This window comes from Otolemur garnettii, unplaced genomic scaffold (assembly GCF_000181295.1).
Source record: "Otolemur garnettii isolate 467f Iridium unplaced genomic scaffold, OtoGar3 scaffold00005, whole genome shotgun sequence".
In the NCBI taxonomy this organism is placed as follows: domain Eukaryota; kingdom Metazoa; phylum Chordata; class Mammalia; order Primates; family Galagidae; genus Otolemur; species Otolemur garnettii.
The window spans coordinates 18219559-18237511 of NW_003852400.1; the positions used below are offsets into that span (position 1 = coordinate 18219559).

General features: G+C 36.9%; 1 pseudogene; it reads left to right on the plus strand.

Annotated features, from left to right (window-relative positions):
* The first annotated feature begins 1302 nt into the window (after positions 1-1302).
* Positions 1303-2749, plus strand: LOC100947609 (annotated as a pseudogene).
* The last annotated feature ends 15204 nt before the right edge of the window (positions 2750-17953 follow it).

Here is a 17953-nt window from a genome sequence, read left to right on the forward strand (position 1 = left end):
AAAAAAAAAAAAAAAAAAATATGGATAGACATCTTTCAGGACAGTGTTAATCTAAGGTGTAGAGAGAGGCTGTATTGTTCCCCCAAGAAGCTGGAGGAAAGACTTCCAGGGCAAGTGAGCCAAGACTCAGTACTCAGGTGCAGGATATGTATAGGTAGGAGTACCAAAAGCAGGGCGCAAACAAGAACTGTTCCTGTTTGAAACTGCAGTAATGTTTCAAGGTACTAAGAAACACTTGCTAAATAATATGTCCAATGGTAGCTGAAAATAGATTGTATCTTTCTAAAGTGCCTTAAATTGCAGGATATGTTTTATGTACTAAAAGAGTCATACACAATACATGTTACAAGATAGTGGTTCCCTGGAGCATCATGCAGAGAAGCTAACCTGAGCACTGCCCAGGTTCAGTGGGAAGCAGTGCTGTGATCTACTAGCAATGGCTACCCCATGGGGAGGAGTAGGGTACTGCCTTGAGTGACTTTGTCACATACTGTTAAAACTCTAATGTAAATTTCTGTGGTTATCAGTATCTAGTTTATCATACATATCAACTAAAAAAAGAAAGAGAAAGAGAAGCAAATGACTCCTCATGATTTTCTAGTAGCACAGTTTTCCAGTGCCTAGGTTTATAAAATGAAGGTACATGTCAGGCTTTCTAGAATGAATGAAAAAATTATGAGCCTTCAATAGGATAAATAAGAGAGAATCATGCATACACCTTTAGGGGTGTGTGTGTGTGTGTGTGTCCTTAGTAGTTTGACAGTTATATTCTAATGGAAGTAGGGTAGGAATGTGTGAAGAAAATTGAAGGTAATTGCTTCTTAGTGAAAGAAGAAAAAAAAAAGTTGAGTTTCTCCATTCAAGAACATTGATTATAGAAAGCCAGAGATAAGGAACATAAAAAGCAAATGCTGGGTTACTCACTCAGAAGAATTTATGATAACCACATTAATAAAGTTTTAGATCTTAGGCTGAATGATAGCTGGGTCAGAGATGAGATTAAAAGAAAATCACCAAATTTTTGGAACTAAATGATAATGAAGACACAAATTATCAAAACCTGTGGGATACTGCAAAGGCAGTACTAAGAGGGAAACTTATAGCATTGGAAGCCTTCATTAAGAAAACAAAAAGGGAAGAAGCCAACAACTTAATGGATCATCTCAAGCAACTAGAAAAGGAAGAACATTCCAACCCCAAACCCAGCAGAAGAAAAGAAATAACCAAAATTAGGGTAGAATTAAGTGAAATTGAAAACAAAAGAATCATTCAGATCAATGAAATGACTTGAGGGTCGGGCTCTCCTGGAAGATGGCTGCTGTGGAGGGGGCCAAGGTGAAAGTAGATGGCGCTGAACTGAAACTGAGCAAGAATGAGCTAAAGAGATGCCTAAAAGCTGAGAAGGTGACAGAGAAGGAGGCCAAGCAGAAAGAGCTCAGTGAGAAACAGCTAAGCCAGGCCACTGCTGATGCCACTAACCACACCACTGACAATGGTGTGGGTGTTGAGGAGGAGAGCTTGGACCCAAATCAAGAAGATCAGAAGTCAAACAGTCCATCAATTGAAAGTCAATGGGGAAGACCCATACTCACACAAGTTCCGTGTAGACATCTATCTTACTGACTTCATCCAAGAGTATAATCACCTTCAGCCTGGGGACCACCTGACTGACGAGGTGGCAGGTAGGATCCATGCCAAAAGAGCTTCTGGGGGAAAGCTCATCTTTTATGACCTTCAAGGAGAAGGGGTCAAGTTGCAAGTCATGGCCAATTCCAGAAATTATAAATCAGAGGAAGAGTTTACTCATATCAATAACTAACTTAGTCAGGAGACAGAATTGGAGTTCAGGGGAATCCTGGGAAGTTCTACATGGCCTATGCAGAATATCATGACCTCATGGAAATCACGAAGAAGTTGGTTTCAGGGATGGTGAGGCATATTACAGGTGGTTACAAGGTAACCACCCAGATGGGCCAGAAGGCCAAGCCTATGAGATTGATTTTACCCCACCCTCTGGAGAATCAACATGGTAGAAGAGCTTGAGAAAGTCCCAGATGTGAAGCTGCCAAAAACTAACCTCTTTGAAACTGAAGAAACTTGCAAAATTCTTGATGATATCTGTGTGGCAAAAGCTGTTGAATGCCCTCCACCTCAAACCACAGCCAGGCTTCTTGATAAGCTTGTCAGGGAGTTCCTGGAAGTGACTTGTATAAATCCTACATTCATCTGTGATCACCCACAGATAATGAGCCCTCTGGCTAAATGGCACCGCTCTAAAGAGTGTCTGACTGAGTGCTTTGAGTTATTTGTTATGAAGAAAGAAATATGCAATGCCTACATTGAGCTGAATGATCCCATGTGGCAGCAGCAGCTTTTTGAAGAGCAGGCCAAGGCGAAGGCTGCTGGTGATGATGTTCATAGATGAAAACTTCTGTACTACCCTGGAATATGGGCTGCCCCCCACAGCTGTCTGGGGTATGGGGATCGACCACATCACCATGTTTCTCACAGACTCTAACAACATCAAGAAAGTACTTTTGTTTTCCTGCCATGAAACCTGAAGACAAGAAGGAGAGTACAGCAGTCACTGACACACTAGAAAGCACAACGGTTGGCACTTCTGTCTAGAAAATGATAATGGCAAGTCATATGAACAAGCATCAGTGCATTTGTGCAAAAGATGAAGGTTTATAAGAGAATTCTTACGTTGTCATCCACTTGACTACCACACTTCAGCCTCCAGAAAAGAGGAAATCAAATATTTCTTTTTATTCCTTGTTACCAAATAAACCATTTGTCTCTGTAAAAAAAAAAAATCAATGAAATGAAAAGTGGTTTTTTTGAAAAAATTAACAAAATTGATAAACCTTTGGCCAACCTAACCAGAAATAGAAAAGTAAAATCTCTAATATCATCTATCAGAAACAATAAAAGAGAAATAACAACAGACATGTCAGAAATTCAAAAAATCCTCAATGATTACTACAAAAATCTCTATTCCCAGAAATATGAAAATCTGAAGGAAATGGACCAATACCTGGAAGCATGCCACCTACCTAGACTCAACCAGAAAGAATTAGAAATCTTGAGTAGACTTATATCAATCACTTTAATAGCATCAGCAATATGAAATCTCCTAAAAAAGAAAAGTCCAGGACCAGATGGCTTCACATTCGAATTCTATCAGACCCTTCAAGAGGACCTAGTACCTATTATACAAACTTTTCCAAAGCACAGAAAAAGAAGGAATACCTCCAACACATTCTATAAAGCAAATATCACCCTGATATCCAAACCAGGAAAGGATCCAACAAAGAAAGAAAATTATAGACCAATATCACTAATGAATATCAATGCAAAAATATTTGATAAGATCTTAGCAAACAATTCAACAACACATCAAAAAAAATTATACACTACCATCAAGTTGGTTTTATTCCAGGGTTACAGGGTTGGTTCAACATATGCAAATCTATAAATATAATATATCACATCAATAAAATAAAAAACAAAGACTATATGATTCTCTCAATTGATGCAGAAAAAGTCTTTGATAATATCCAGCATCCTTTCATGATCAGAACACTTAAGAAAATAGGTATAGGCTCGGTGCCTGTGGTTCAAGTGGCTAAGGCACCAGCCACATACACCTGAGCTGGCAGGTTCAAATCCAGCCTGGGCCTACCAAACAACAATGAGAGCTGCAACCAAAAAATAGCTGGGCATTGTGGTGGGTGCCTGGAGTCCCATCTACTTGGGAGGCAGAGGCAAGAGAATTGCTTGAGCCCAGGAGTTGGAGGTTGCTGTGAGCTTTGATGCCATAGCACTCTACCCAGGGTGACAGCTTGAGGTTCTGTCTCAAAAAAAAAAAAAAAAAAGAAAGAAAGAAAGAAAAGAAAAGAAAATAGGTATAGAAGGGACATTTCTTAAACTGATAGAGGCCATGTACAGCAAACCCACAGCTAATATCATATTGAATGGTGTAAAGTTGCAAACATTTCCACTCAGATCAGGAATGAGGCAAGGATGCCCAATGTCTCCACTGCTATTCAACATAGTAATGGAAGTCTTAGCCATCGCAATCAGGCAAGAGAAGGTGATCAAGTGTATCCAAATAGGGTCAGAGGAGATCAAACTCTCACTCTTCATTGAAGATATGATCCTATACCTGGTAAATCCCAGGGACTCAACTTCATAACTCTTAGAAGTGATCAAGGAATACAGCAGCATCTCAGGATACAAAATCAATACTTACAAGTCAGTAGCTTTTATATATGCCAACAATAGTCAAGCTGAAAAAACAATCAAGGACTCTATTCCTTTTACAATAGTGCCAAAGAAGATGAAATATCTGGGAATTTACCTAACAAAGGATGTGAAAGATCTCTATAAAGAGAACTATGAAACTGAGAAAAGAAATACCTGAAGATGTTAACAAATGGAAAACATGCCATGCTTATGGCTGAGAAGAATCAACATTGTTAAAATGTCCATACTACCCAAAGCAATCTACAGATTTAATGCATTTCCTATTAAAGCACTATTGTCATACTTCAAAGAACTTGAAAAAATAGTACTTTGTTTTATATGGAATCAGAAAAAACCTTGAATAGCAAATACATTACTCAGAAATAAGAACAAATCAGGAGATATCACATTACCAGACTTCAGGCTATGCTATAAATCTATAGTGATCAAAACAGTATGGTACTGGCAAAAAAAACCAGAGCGGTAGATTTATGAAACAGAATTGAGAACCAAGAGACAAACCCAGCTACTTGTCATCATTTGATCTTCAACAAGCCTATCAAAAATATTCAGTGGGGGCTCAGCGCCTATGGCTCCAGTGGCTAAGGTGCCAGTCACATACAACTAAGGTGGCAGGTTTGAATCCAGCCCATGCCCACCAAACTACAATGACAGCTGCAACCAAAAAATAGCCAGGCATTGTGGCAGGCGCCTGTGGTCCCAGCTACTTGGGAGGTGGAGGCAGGAGACTTGTGTGAGCCCAGGAGTTGGAGGTTGCTGTGAGCTTTGATGCCATAGCACTCTACCCAGGGGGACAGCTTGAGGCTCTGTCTCAAAAAAAAAAAAAAAAAAAAATTCAATGGGGGAAGACTCCTTCTTTAACAAATGGTGCTGGGTGAACTGCCTGGCAACCTTTATAAGACTGAAACTGGACCCCAACCTTTCATTATTAACAAAAATTGATTCTCACTGGATAAAAGATTTAAACTTAAGACATGAAACTATAAAAATATTAGAAGAGAGTGCAAGGAAAACACTTGAAGAAATTGGCGTGGGAGAATATTTTATGAGGAGGACCCCCTGGGCAATTGAAGCAACACCAAAAATACATTACTGGGATCTGATCAAACTAAAAAGCTTTTTACACAGCCAAGAGCACAGTAAGTAAAGCAAACAGACAACCTTCAGAATGGGAGAAGATTTTTGCAGGTTATGCTTCCAACAGAAGTTTGATAACTAGAATCTACAGAGAACTCAAACTAATCAATAAGAAAAGAATAAACAATCCCATTTCTATGTGGGCAAGAGACTTGAACAGAAACTTCTCTGATGAAGACAGGTGTATGGCCTATAAACACATGAAAAAATGTTCATCATCCTTAATCATCAGAGAAATGCAAATCAAAACCATTTTGAGATATCATCTAACTCCAGTAAGATTAGCCCACATTACAAACTCCCCATACTACAGATGTTGGCGTGGATGTGGAGAGAAAGGAACACTTCTACACTGCTGGTGGGAATGCAACCTAATACGACCTTTTTAGAAAGAAGTTTGGAGAACACTCAAAGAACCAAAAGTAGACCTACCATTCAATCCTTCAATTCCTCTACTAGGTATATACCCAGATGATCAAAAATTGTTATACAACAAAGTCATTTGTACCAGAATGTTTGTTGCAGCCCAATTCATAATTGCCAAGACATGGAAATAGCCCAAGTGCCCATCGACCCATGAATAGATTAACAAATTGTGGTATATGTACACCATGGAATACTACGCAGCCATAAAAAAGATGGAGACTTCATATCTTTTATGTTTACCTGGATGAAGCTGAAACATATTCTTCTTAGTAAAATGTCTCAAGCATGGAAAAAAAAATATCCAATGTACTCAATACTACTATGAAATCAATATATAATCACCTACACACTCATACGAATGGCAAAACATAACTATAGTCCAGAAAGTAGAAGGGAAGAGAAGAGAAAGGGAAGGGGGAGGGGGATATGGAAAGAGGGAGGGTTTTTGGGGGGACCTCACCTAAGGTGCATGATGTGATGGTACATTTCAAAACTATTAAGAAATGAGTATAATTGTGATGGACGTTTTACTTAGTTCAATGAAAGCATTTCACACTGTATATCAAAGCAGTACCCTGAACCCCATGAATGCATCAATGTACAAATTTATGATTTAATAAAAAATAATAATTTTTTTTTCTTTTTTTATTGAACGGTAACTATGTACATTAATGCACTTCTGGGGTACAGAAAAATAATAATTAAAAAAGTTTTAGATGAGACTTTCCACCATTCTATGTAATCAACTATGTTGCAGCTTTTACTTTGTAAGTATTTATTTTTATAGAAATTTCTTGGTTTTAATTGAAAGAGCTATACATAAACACTTTTGGAAAATACCACTGTAATTTAAATGTCTATTCAAGTTAGTTTTTAAATAATATAATTCTATCTTGTAGAACCTGAGAGCTGTAACCTTTCATTTCTTCTACTGTATTTACTCCATTATAAGAATTTACACCAGTCATCGTCTCTGTATCACATTATAATCTTTTTGAGGGCAAGAACAGTACTTTGTCACTGTACCATTGGCATCCACAGGTATAGTATCTGGTCTCATCCCAGTCGTCATCTGTGACTTTTTACTTCTTGTCAAGTGACATTTCCAAGAGTCAGCTTTCGTGGCCTCTCTTATAAAAGTGCCTGCCATTAAAAAACTTAAAATCCAGTTCCTGAGAAAGTAGCCAGCAGGAATAGATCATAAAAGAAGAGTGTTTCTCATAACTTACAAAATAGTCTACAGAACTTATCACAAGAATTAAAAAAAAAAAAAACAGATTGCATGTCCATTCCTTTTTTTAGCCACAGATAAATTCCCTAGTGATGCCCTAGGGACATCCACAGTGCGTTCAAGAGACTAGGCAACATGTAGTAACTCACTATTGCTATTTCCTGTGCACACTTAGTTTCTCTTCTTCCTGTATGTTTGTTCTCACTATTTTCTTTCTGATAAGGGCCTCTTGCACCAATTCCTGGCATTCATTCGTCAAAACCCTAACTCTTTTTAAAAGGTCATGGTAACTGCTATCTTCAAACCAATTTTCATCATCTCCCGTAAGCAGTTGTTATCTCTTTCCTTCTATATTTCCAGCTCACTTTACTTTGCCTTCTCTCCTGGGACTCATCTTAATGTGGAAATTGTGTTTTACTCAATATAGTGTACAATCTCAGCTCTGTTGCTTACTGTCTAAGATATCTTGGGTACTTTATTACCCCTTTATCAATCTCCTCATCTGGGATTAAAAATAGTAGTTTGTTCGCCTGGTTGTGGTGATACAAGGAGCTAACCTACATCAGTCAGTGATAGCAGTGATAATAAACACTCAATAATAATAGCTGTAACAGTAGTACCTCGTAGTTCTCCTGGCGTGTAGTAGATACACATATTGGTTTGAAAAGTAATGATAAAATTGAGTAAATCATGAGTTCATCTTGCTCTGGATCTGATAAAATAAAGGGCCTTAGAAAAAAATAGACGAAGGTAGAATGGAGTTGATTAAATGTGGATTTATGGAGTTTTTGCTTTGTGCCAGGCATTGCAGATACAACTTGAAAAAGGCAGGTAATGATTTCTGCCATTAGGGCACTATGTTGCAGTGTGGGTACAAAAGAAGTGAAGAGAAGAGGAAAATTATTAAAAAACACACACTAGGAAGAAACGAAGAGACTGAAATTGTGGGCAGAAGGGGTGGGAAACCTACTTAAGAGAAATAGAGAACACTTCCTTCAGGGATAGGGTTTAAGCAAAGATCAAAATATGATAAAGTTCAGTCAGGAAAAGGCTGGGGGAAAGAATGAGCCAGGTGGAGCCTCCAAGGTGAGACAGAGCATGGGGTGGTAAAAACTGGAAATTCAGTGTGGCTGAAGACATACCCAGGGATCAGATTACATAGGCATTTCTAGGCCATTGTAAGGAGCTGGAGTTGCACTAGACCTGACTGAGAGGGTATGATGTTCAGCTGGGCTTAAGACTATGTAAAATGTAGAAAAATATTTGGAAGTAGACATTTGAGATGGAAGAGCAAAGAATTGCGCCTAATAGTTGTGTCAGGGAAGACAAAAAGTAGTCTGATGAAGTGGAGGAGTTGCCTGGGGGGATGTGAGGAAACTATTCTTGGAAAGTATCATTCTACAGAGTTGCTGCTGCCTTACAGTGATGGACTGTGACAGAATTTTTTTCTTAGCAGATGCAACGTTGAACTGAAGTGGTGACCTTTTGGAATAGATGGTTTCTTTCTTGCCAAGTTGAACACTTTCTGGGAATATTTGTGCTGAGTGAGCTCTCTAACCTTAGTGCAGGGTGGGTAAATGCACTAAATGAGCATTTCATTCATTCCCTTTCATGTCAACAGAAGGAAATAAATCACTTATGTTAGTCTGAGTAATTGAAGAAGCTTTCATTTCCAATTTGCTCCAGTGTGTGTATCTGATTTGAGTTGATCATTACTATTACTCATAGACAGCTTTCCAAGGGATGAATTATAAGTTGGAAAAGATAACATTTCTATATAAATTGGTGTAATGGCCTTGAACTTAAGCTTTCTAGTTGAAACGTGAAACTTGAAACTTGAGTGTTAACATTGTATTATATTTCCAGTAATTACTGTGTTCCTTTTCTTTCAGGTTTCTGTCAAGATTTTATTCATCCTTACAGCCTCTTTGAGAATGACTGAACTTTCAAATTACCTTAAGTTAAAATTTTAAATTCTATTGAACATTTTTGTAGAGTATTTTATTACTTTTACATTATGACTTGTGCAATAATTTGAGAACATAAGAGTTGAAAAAGCTATTTAAACAAGATTTTATGGTTGGTTAAAAATTTTTTAAACTTTTTAAAAATTTTTATTAAATTATAGCTGTGTACATTAATGTAATCATGGGGTACAATGTGCTGGTTTTATATACAATTTGACATATTTTCATCAAACTGGTTAACAACCTTCACAGCATTTTCTTAGTTATTGTGTTTAGACATTTATATTCTACACCTGGTAAATTTCACATGTACCCTTGTAAGATGCACCGTAAGTGTGGTCCCACCAATTGCCCTCCCTCCACTCATCCTCCTCCCTCCCCTCACCTCCCACTCCCCTTTCCCCTTCTTCTTGGGCTATAATTGGGTTATAGATTTCATAAGAAAGCTATAAATTGGTTTCATAGTAGGGCTGAGTACATTGGATACTTTTTCTCCCATTCTTGAGATACTTTGGTAAGAAGGATATGTTCCAGCCCCATCCATGTAAATACATAAGAGGTAAATTCGCCATCTTTCTTTAAAGCTGCATAATATTCCATGGTGTTCTATGTCACAATTTATTAATCCATTCGTGAGTTGATAGGCACTTGGGCTTCTTCCATGACTTAGCAATTATGAATTGGGCTGCAATAGACATTCTGGTACAAATATCTTTGTTATCATGTGATTTTTGGTCTTCTGGATATATACCTAGTAGAGAAATTGTAGGATCAAATGGCAGGTCTATTTTTAGTTCTCTCAGTGTTCTCCAAACATCTTTCCAAAAGGAAGGTATTAGTTGCATTCCCACCAGTGGTGTGGAAGTGTTCCCTTTTCTCCACATCCACACCAACATCTCTGGTTTGGGGATTTTGTGATGTGGGCTAATCTTACTGGAGTTAGATGATATCTCAAAGTAGTTTTGATTTGCATTTCTCTGATGTTTAAGGATGATGAGCATTTTTTCATGTGTCTGTAGGCCATGCACCTGTCTTCTTCAGAGAAGTTTCTCTTCAAGTCCATTGCCCACCCTGAGATGGGATCACTTGTTCTTTTCTTGCTAATGCATTTGAGTTCTCTGTGGATTCGTGTTATTAAACTTTTGTCAGAGACATAACCTGCAAATATCTTCTCCCCATTCTGAGGGCTATCTGCTTGCTTTACTTACTGTGTTCTTGGCTATGCAAAGCTTTTCAGTTTGATCAGGTCCCAGTAGTGTATTTTTGAGGCTGCTTCAATTGCCTGGGGGTCCTCCTTATAAAATATTCACCCAGGCCAATTTCTTCAAGAGTTTTCTCTGCACTTTCTTCTAGTATTTTTATAGTTTCATGTCTTAAATTTAAATCTTTAATCCAATGAGAGTCTGTCTTAGTTAATGGTGAAAGGTGGGGGTCCAGATTCAATCTTCTACAGGTTGCCAGCCAGTTTACCCAGCACCATTCATTAAATATGGAATCTTTTCCCCAGTGAATGTTTTTAATTGGCTTGTCAAAGATCAAATGATGGTAAGTAGCTGGGTTCATCTCTTGGTTCTCTATTCTGTTCCATACATCTACCTCTCTGCTTTTGTGCCAGTACCATGCTGTTTTGATGACTATCAATTTATAGTATAATCTGAAGTCTGGTAGAGTGATTCCTCCTGCTTTGTTTTTATTTCTGAGTAATGTCTTGGCTATTCCATATAAAGCAAAGTATTATTTTTTCCAGACCTTTAAAGTATGACAGTGGAGCTTTAATAGGGATTGCATTAAAATTGTATATTGCTTTGGTTAGTATGGACATTTTAGCAATGTTGATCCTTCCCAGCCATGAGCATGATATGTTTTTCCATTTGTTAACATTTTCAGCTATTTCTTCTCTTAGAGTTTCATAGTTCTCTTTATAGAGATCTTTCATGTCCTTTGTAAGGTAAACTCCCAAATATTTCATCTTTTTTGGCACTACTGTGAACGGAATAGAGTCCTTGACTGTTTTTTCAGCTTGACTATTGTTGGTATATATAAAGGCTGCAGATTATGAGTGTTGATTTTGTAATGTGAGATGCTGCTTTTTTTTTAACTTTTGAATAATCCTCTTCTTAGCAAGTTTCACAGTCTTCATGCATAGATCCTCTTTCAACATAAAGTGGTATAAATATATGTTCAAACACCTTTATAAATTTTTATATAGTCTATGATTGGAGGCTACACCCTGTCATCTGTACCTTCATCCTAATAGCTGAAGATGATTGTGTCTGACGTTTTCTCATCAGTCTTACTAGACAATAAATAAATACTCTCTAAATTTGTTTAAATTTAGTATTGCAAAAAATTTTCACTATTCAAAATACTTCCTATAATTGTAAATTTGAGATAATAATTGATATTTAGAGGATTTTTCTTTTTTTTTTTTTTGAGACAGAGCCCCAAGCTATCACCTTGGGTAGAGTGTCATGGCATCACAGCTCACAGCAACCTCCAACTCCTGGGCTCAAGCCATTCTCCTGCTTCTGCCTCCCAAGTAGCTGGAACTATAGGCACCTGCCACAATCCCCAGCTATTTTTTGGTTGCAGCCGTCATTGTTGTTTGGTGGGCCCAGGCTGGATTTGAACCCGCCAGCTCAAGTGTATGTGGCTGGCACTTTAGCAGCTTGAGCCACAGGCACCAAGCCAATATTTAATAGAATATCGAATAGAATAGATTTTTAATAGAATAAAATATGCCAGACTTGTTTCAATACCAAGTAGTTTCTTTGTTAAAATTCAGTAATGTTATAATATATCCATTAATAATTGTTTCACTAACCCTTTTTTTCTGTACCTTTTACCTGTTAGGCAGAATTTGGAAAAAGAAAGTATAAATGAATATTAGATATTGTTGTTACTTGCAGTACTTTGATACAAAATTAATTGGACTTCAGGTGACCTTGGGGGTATGCAGCATATAACATAAAAAATTGTTGGGAAAATGATCCACTTTCATAATGAACATGAATAAAACTTGATCCTGTATATATTTAGAAGTTTTCCTCCAAGATATCAAGGCTGGCATTACTTGTCTAAGTTGAGGTAGCTACAACTCCAAGAAGATAGATCTTGAGTGGATCAAAGGTTGATTTCTATAGTAGGCAGAAATTTTGATTTTGGATGAAGAACTGAAACAGCAATACAGAAATAAGTAATCTTGTTTGTTCCACCAAAATCCCAAAACATCCTTTCCTGCCTTTTCTCCCATGAAGAACTATGCCATCCTGTCCACTGAGTTTGTCTCACTTGTTTTAAGTATTTCTTTCTATTTAGTTATTTCCTAGAGTTTGTCCTCACTCAAGAGTAGATGCTGAACCTCACTGTGAGGTTCAGGAGAATGTTTTGTAGTACTCTCTGTTTGTCTTTATGGTTTTTGTTTCTTGCAGTACCATTCTTGGGGGATATACATACATGCAGTGTGAGTCCAATCAACCTCATTCTTCAGCTAGAAATATGGGTCTACTGCATTAAGCTATAGTGAATTTATAGATGGAGCCCAGGAAATTCAACTGTTATTAAACTTGCCACAGACTAGAATTTTATTCTTATAATACTGGTTAAATGTGGGATTCTTTCACATAGAAAAACTAGAAAGAGTAACCAAAAAGGCATTATCTGTTTTCACTATTTATAATATTACCATTGCCAATGTTATTCTTTCTTTCTTTCTTTTTCTTTCTAAAAAATAATTTCGCCAGGGTGTGGTGGCTCATGCCTGTAATCCTAGCACTCTGGAAAACTGAGGCAGGAGGATTCCTTGAGGTCAGGAGTTCGAGACCAGCCTGAGCAAGAGCAAGACCTCGTCTCTACTAAAAATTGAAAAATTATCTGGGTGTGGTAACAGGTGCCTATAGTCCTAGCCAGGAGGTTCTTGGAAGTCTGAGGCAGGTGGATCACTTGAGCTCAGGAGTTTGAGATTACTGTGAGGTAGGTTGGTAGCACTCTAGCCTGGGCAATAGAGCAGGACTCTGTTTCAAAAAAGAAAAAAGGTAATCGATTTAAGGAGTACACATGGAATTCTGTTACATATGTTGTACAGTGGTGGAGTCTGGGCTTTTGGTATAATCATCAGTGTACAATGTACCCCACAGGTAATTTTTCTTCCCTCACCGCTTCCCCCTCTTCTCTTAGGAGTCCTTATACCATTATATATGTCCTTGTGTAGCCATAGTTTCACTTCCACTTGCAATTGAGAATATGTGGCATTTATTTTTCTGTTCCTGAGTCACATCACTTAGGATAATAGGTTTAAATGAGGTTTAAATATAGCTTATGTTTTTATTAGAGGGCTTCATATTTCAAAAGCATGCTAACTTTCAGACTATTAAAAGTATATTCAGGGCAGCACCTATGGCTCAAAGGAGTAGGGTGCTGGCCCCATATGCCAGAGGTGGTGAGTTCAGACCCAGCCGGCCAAAAACTGCAAAAAAAAAAAAAAAAAAGTATATTCAGTTTTTGTTAATTTTCTGCATATAGCTATTTTCACACACCTTTCAAAAATCTAATTAATTGATGTTTTGAGGGAATTTCATTTCTTTCACCTTTCACCAAAATAAATTCCAATTTAGCTTCTTAGCCCCCAAAGAATTCAGATAGGCATTGTGTTATTACCTATAAAATCTCACATCACCTTTAATAATTTTTTTGTTAGTTTTTTCCCTTTAATAAATTTTGAAAAATGTCATCCTTTATTTCTACAACCTGAGTATGGCTCTTGATTTATAATCTAGAAAAGGGCTTCTATGAAAAACACCAAAAATGGCTCAGCGCTGGTGGATCAAGCAGCTAAGGCTACAGCCACAATCATCTGAGCTGGTGGTTTGGAATCCAGCCCGGGGCCACTAAACGGCAATGACGGCTGCAACCAAAAAACAGCTGGGTGTTGTGGCAGGTGCCTATAGTCCCAGTTACTTAGGAGGCAGAGGCAGGAGAATCACTAGAGCCCAGGAGTTGGAGGTTTCTGTGAGCTGTGATGCCATGACACTCTACCCAGCTTGACAGCTTGAGGCTCTGTCTGAGGTTGCTGTGAGCGTGATGCCATGACACTCTACCCAGCTTGACAGCTTGAGGCTCTGTCTAAAAAAAAAAAAAAAAACACCAAAAATAAGCCATAGTGAGAACTTTTATTTCATTTACAATAGAATGTTTTCAACTAATTTTGTTCATGACTGATTCTAGTTAGTTCATTTTAGAATCTACCATAATTCTATTACTTAGAAAAGTAATTTACTCATGTTTTTCCAATTTTTAAATGTTATTTTATGTAGTCTGATTTAATAATTATTGATACATCATAATTCCAAAAGGCACACTAGTCTATATTAGATTTGAGTATTGTTTGGTGTTAAATGAAATGATTTTTTTTTCTTTGAGACAGAGTCTCACTGGTCACCCTTGGTACAGTGCCTTGGCGTCTTAGTTCACAGCAACCTCAAAGTCTTGAGTTCAAGCAATTTTCTTGCCTCAGCCTCCCAGGTAGGCACCCACCACAGTGCCTGGCTATTTTTTAGAGATGGAGGTTTCTCTCTTGCTCAAGTTGGTCTTGAACTTGTGAGCTCAGGCAATCCACCCTCCTCGTCCTCCCAAGGGCTGAGATTATAGGTGTGAGCCACCACACCTGGCCTAAATGAAATAATTAATTACCTTGTTTCTCTGTGTTCTGCCTTTTTTCTTTCATCACCTATCAGTAAATCTAAAAAAAGTAAAGTGCAACTCAGCTGCTTGTCTTTGAAGAATAACAATTTGAGATGAGAATAAGTTGATAGTGTAGTAATAAGGTCTGGCAATAGGTTTCCTAGGAGAGATCTTATGCAAAAATGATGGAGGTCTGCCCATCATTGCACATGGAATGCTGACAATCTTGACTTTAATAGGAAAGCTTTTATCTTTTGCACCTGCTCCAGTATATGAATAGCTGTCATGTACTCCAACAAAAGAGAGGAAAAACTGTTACTGTGATTTAAGAAATATGAATTGGCATAAGAAAAAGCAAAATATTTTGAGCAGTTAGGATTTATTTTTCTTGCTCTATTATGCCTGGTTTCTACAATGAATTATCTGTGTTGTTTAATAGTATTAGTACTTTCCTATTGAGTTCGTCATATGACTTCATCATTATAGGAAGTTTTTTGAATTATTAAAGAGTGCCTGTGTGCATGCTTTAGAAGTAAAAGGTTAGTGCATTTACGATTCCTCAATTTTAGTGATACGTAACAAAATGAAACACCTAGATAAATCATAAATTCAGTTTTTGGGAGTACAATATCCCTAAGACATAAAACTTGAAGTTGATAAGCGAAAACTTATTGCTAAAATTTCACTAATTAAAACAACTAAAATAGGGCGGAGCCTTTGGCTCAAAGGAGTAAGGTGCCGGCCCCATATGCCAGAGATGGCAGGTTCAAACCCAGCCCCAGCCAAAAACTGCAAAATAATAATAATAATAAATAAATAAAACAACTAAAATAATAGAATAAAATTCATTCAAAAGGCTTTTACAGGTTTTAGCGTCTTGGCATGTTGACTGTGGAACTGAGACTTTAAATATGTTAAAAACATTGAAATGCTACCCTTTCCACAACATTTTCATTTCTAAATATTACTGCTTTTCTGGGTAAAGTTCCGAGGGAAGGCTGTCATGTTCTTTTACATTTCTGTTTTCCCAGCAGGTGTTTCCTCCCCATGGCATTTTACATGCTGATTTTTCTTCTGCTGTCTTTCAATTTTAACTTTCCTTTTAAAAATATGCAAGAGAATTTTAAGATTATACCCATCCAAACACAAGCATAGAGTGTGTATATATGTAAAGTATAATGATAATTTAATTTGGTTCATCTTTTAACAAACATACTCAAATGAAGTACCAAAAATAACTTTTTCACTTGAGAGTATTCACTATTAGAAATGTTAGCACCATTGTATTATTTAAAATGTCTTTGGACCTCTTCCTTTGCAATATCCTTAACAATCTGTAGAACATTTAAAATATATACATCTTCATGGTGGCGGGTCATTATGCTTTGAGGATCGTCAAGTAGCAAGGACAAAGGAGTTGTTTTTGAAATAGCAAAAGGGCATTAAGAGTCATATGTAGTGAACAGGTAACTGACAATTTCAGATAGTCCATTTTAGGTCAAAGTCAAGGACAGGCTAGAAAGAAATGTGTGCATGGAAGAGAAAAAAATGGGAAAGCAGAGAGGAAAAGGAGAAGCTCAAACTGACTATGACAGTAATTTGAAAAGAAAAATCTGAAATGGTGCCAGTTGTTGGAAAAAAGCAGGGAAATTTCCATGCTGACTATTTTAAAAGAATATCAATTATTTGGAAGTATTGGCAACCCACAAAGCACTGAGATTTTACAATTTTCATTTATACTTCTGAGCCCATTATATCCATATTTGAATTTAAACTGATCAGCATATAAATTAAGACCCACTGATTAATTCTTCCTAAGGCTCTTCCATCCAAATAGCATCTTCAGTCTGGCAAAAACCTCACTGTTCACTTTACACAATCCTTTTTGATTATGACTGGGGAAAAAAATTCTAGAGGTGCGTACATAATGCTGAATCAAGGTGGCTCCCAGAAATATCGGCTTTGGATAGAGAGAACAAAGTAAATTTAGAAGAGAGGGAAAGGATCCTGAGAGTCACCATTCTAGCCAGAATGTTGGATAGTTTTCACACCCAAGCTACAATCTAGTGAGGGATCAAAAATGACCAATTTAACACGAGCTGCAAACTCCACAATAATTATCCAAGCTTCTTCACATCTTACCTTGAGAGACTGAGTGGCATTCTTGTAATTAGAGGTCAAGTTTTAGATTTGGGAGAACTAGTCCTCATTCAGCTCTGACACTAATTTATTAGTGATTTTGAGAAGCTACTTATGGTGGTTTTCTCATTTTTTTTATTAAATCATAGCTGTGTACATTAATGCAATTATGGAGTTTTCTCATTTGTAAATGAATCCTTGGACATAGACAAGTACTAGTGCCTTTATTTTTTAGATAAGACATTTTTGAAAACCAAGGCAAGCCATCCAAGGCAAAATAAATTGCCCAAGATCATATGATTTTAAGAGATGGAACTAGGATTTGAAGCACACAACTTTTATCTCATAAGAAGTTTTTTCTTTGTGATATAACAGCTCAAAATTTTTCTTTAAATTTGTCTAACATCGTTTAAGAAGAAAGTTATCACACTAGAAAAGACTTCCATGTCAGTAAAACTGAACAATTCTAAAGAAAAATACTTTCTCAGTGGTCCATCAGTCAACCAGAAAAATCCATTGGTTTTAAAGTTAGGGATAGGTTTACTTTTTATCTGGTTCAAATGCTTCCAGTGACTTTCACCTCAGAAAGTTTACTTTGTTCATCACCATAAAAACCCCAAAGCACATAGAATATATTAAAGGCAGTCTTCTAGTCACCTAGAAATCAAATACTAACACCCTAGGAAATCTGGTTCCATTTTTAGGAATGATTTTGTGTCCAGTATTTAAAACTAGCAGGATTTGAGAGACTCCTATGTATAAAACATTATAGATTGTTCAGAATAATCACAATAACAACATTGCTTATAAACATATTACAAAATGCCACTGGATACCATGCACTATACAGATTCTAACAAATAAAAAAAAAATTTTCTTTTTTTTTCCCTTTGCACTGTGATTATTATTTTTTTTATTAATCATAGCTGCATACATTAATGCAGTCATGGGGCACAGTGTGCTGCTTTTATATACAATTTGAAATATTTTCACCAAAATAGTTAACATAGCCTTCATGGCATTTTCTTAGTTATTGTGTTAAGACATTTATATTCTGCATTTAGAAAGATTCACATGTACCCTTGTAAGATGGACCATAGGTTTA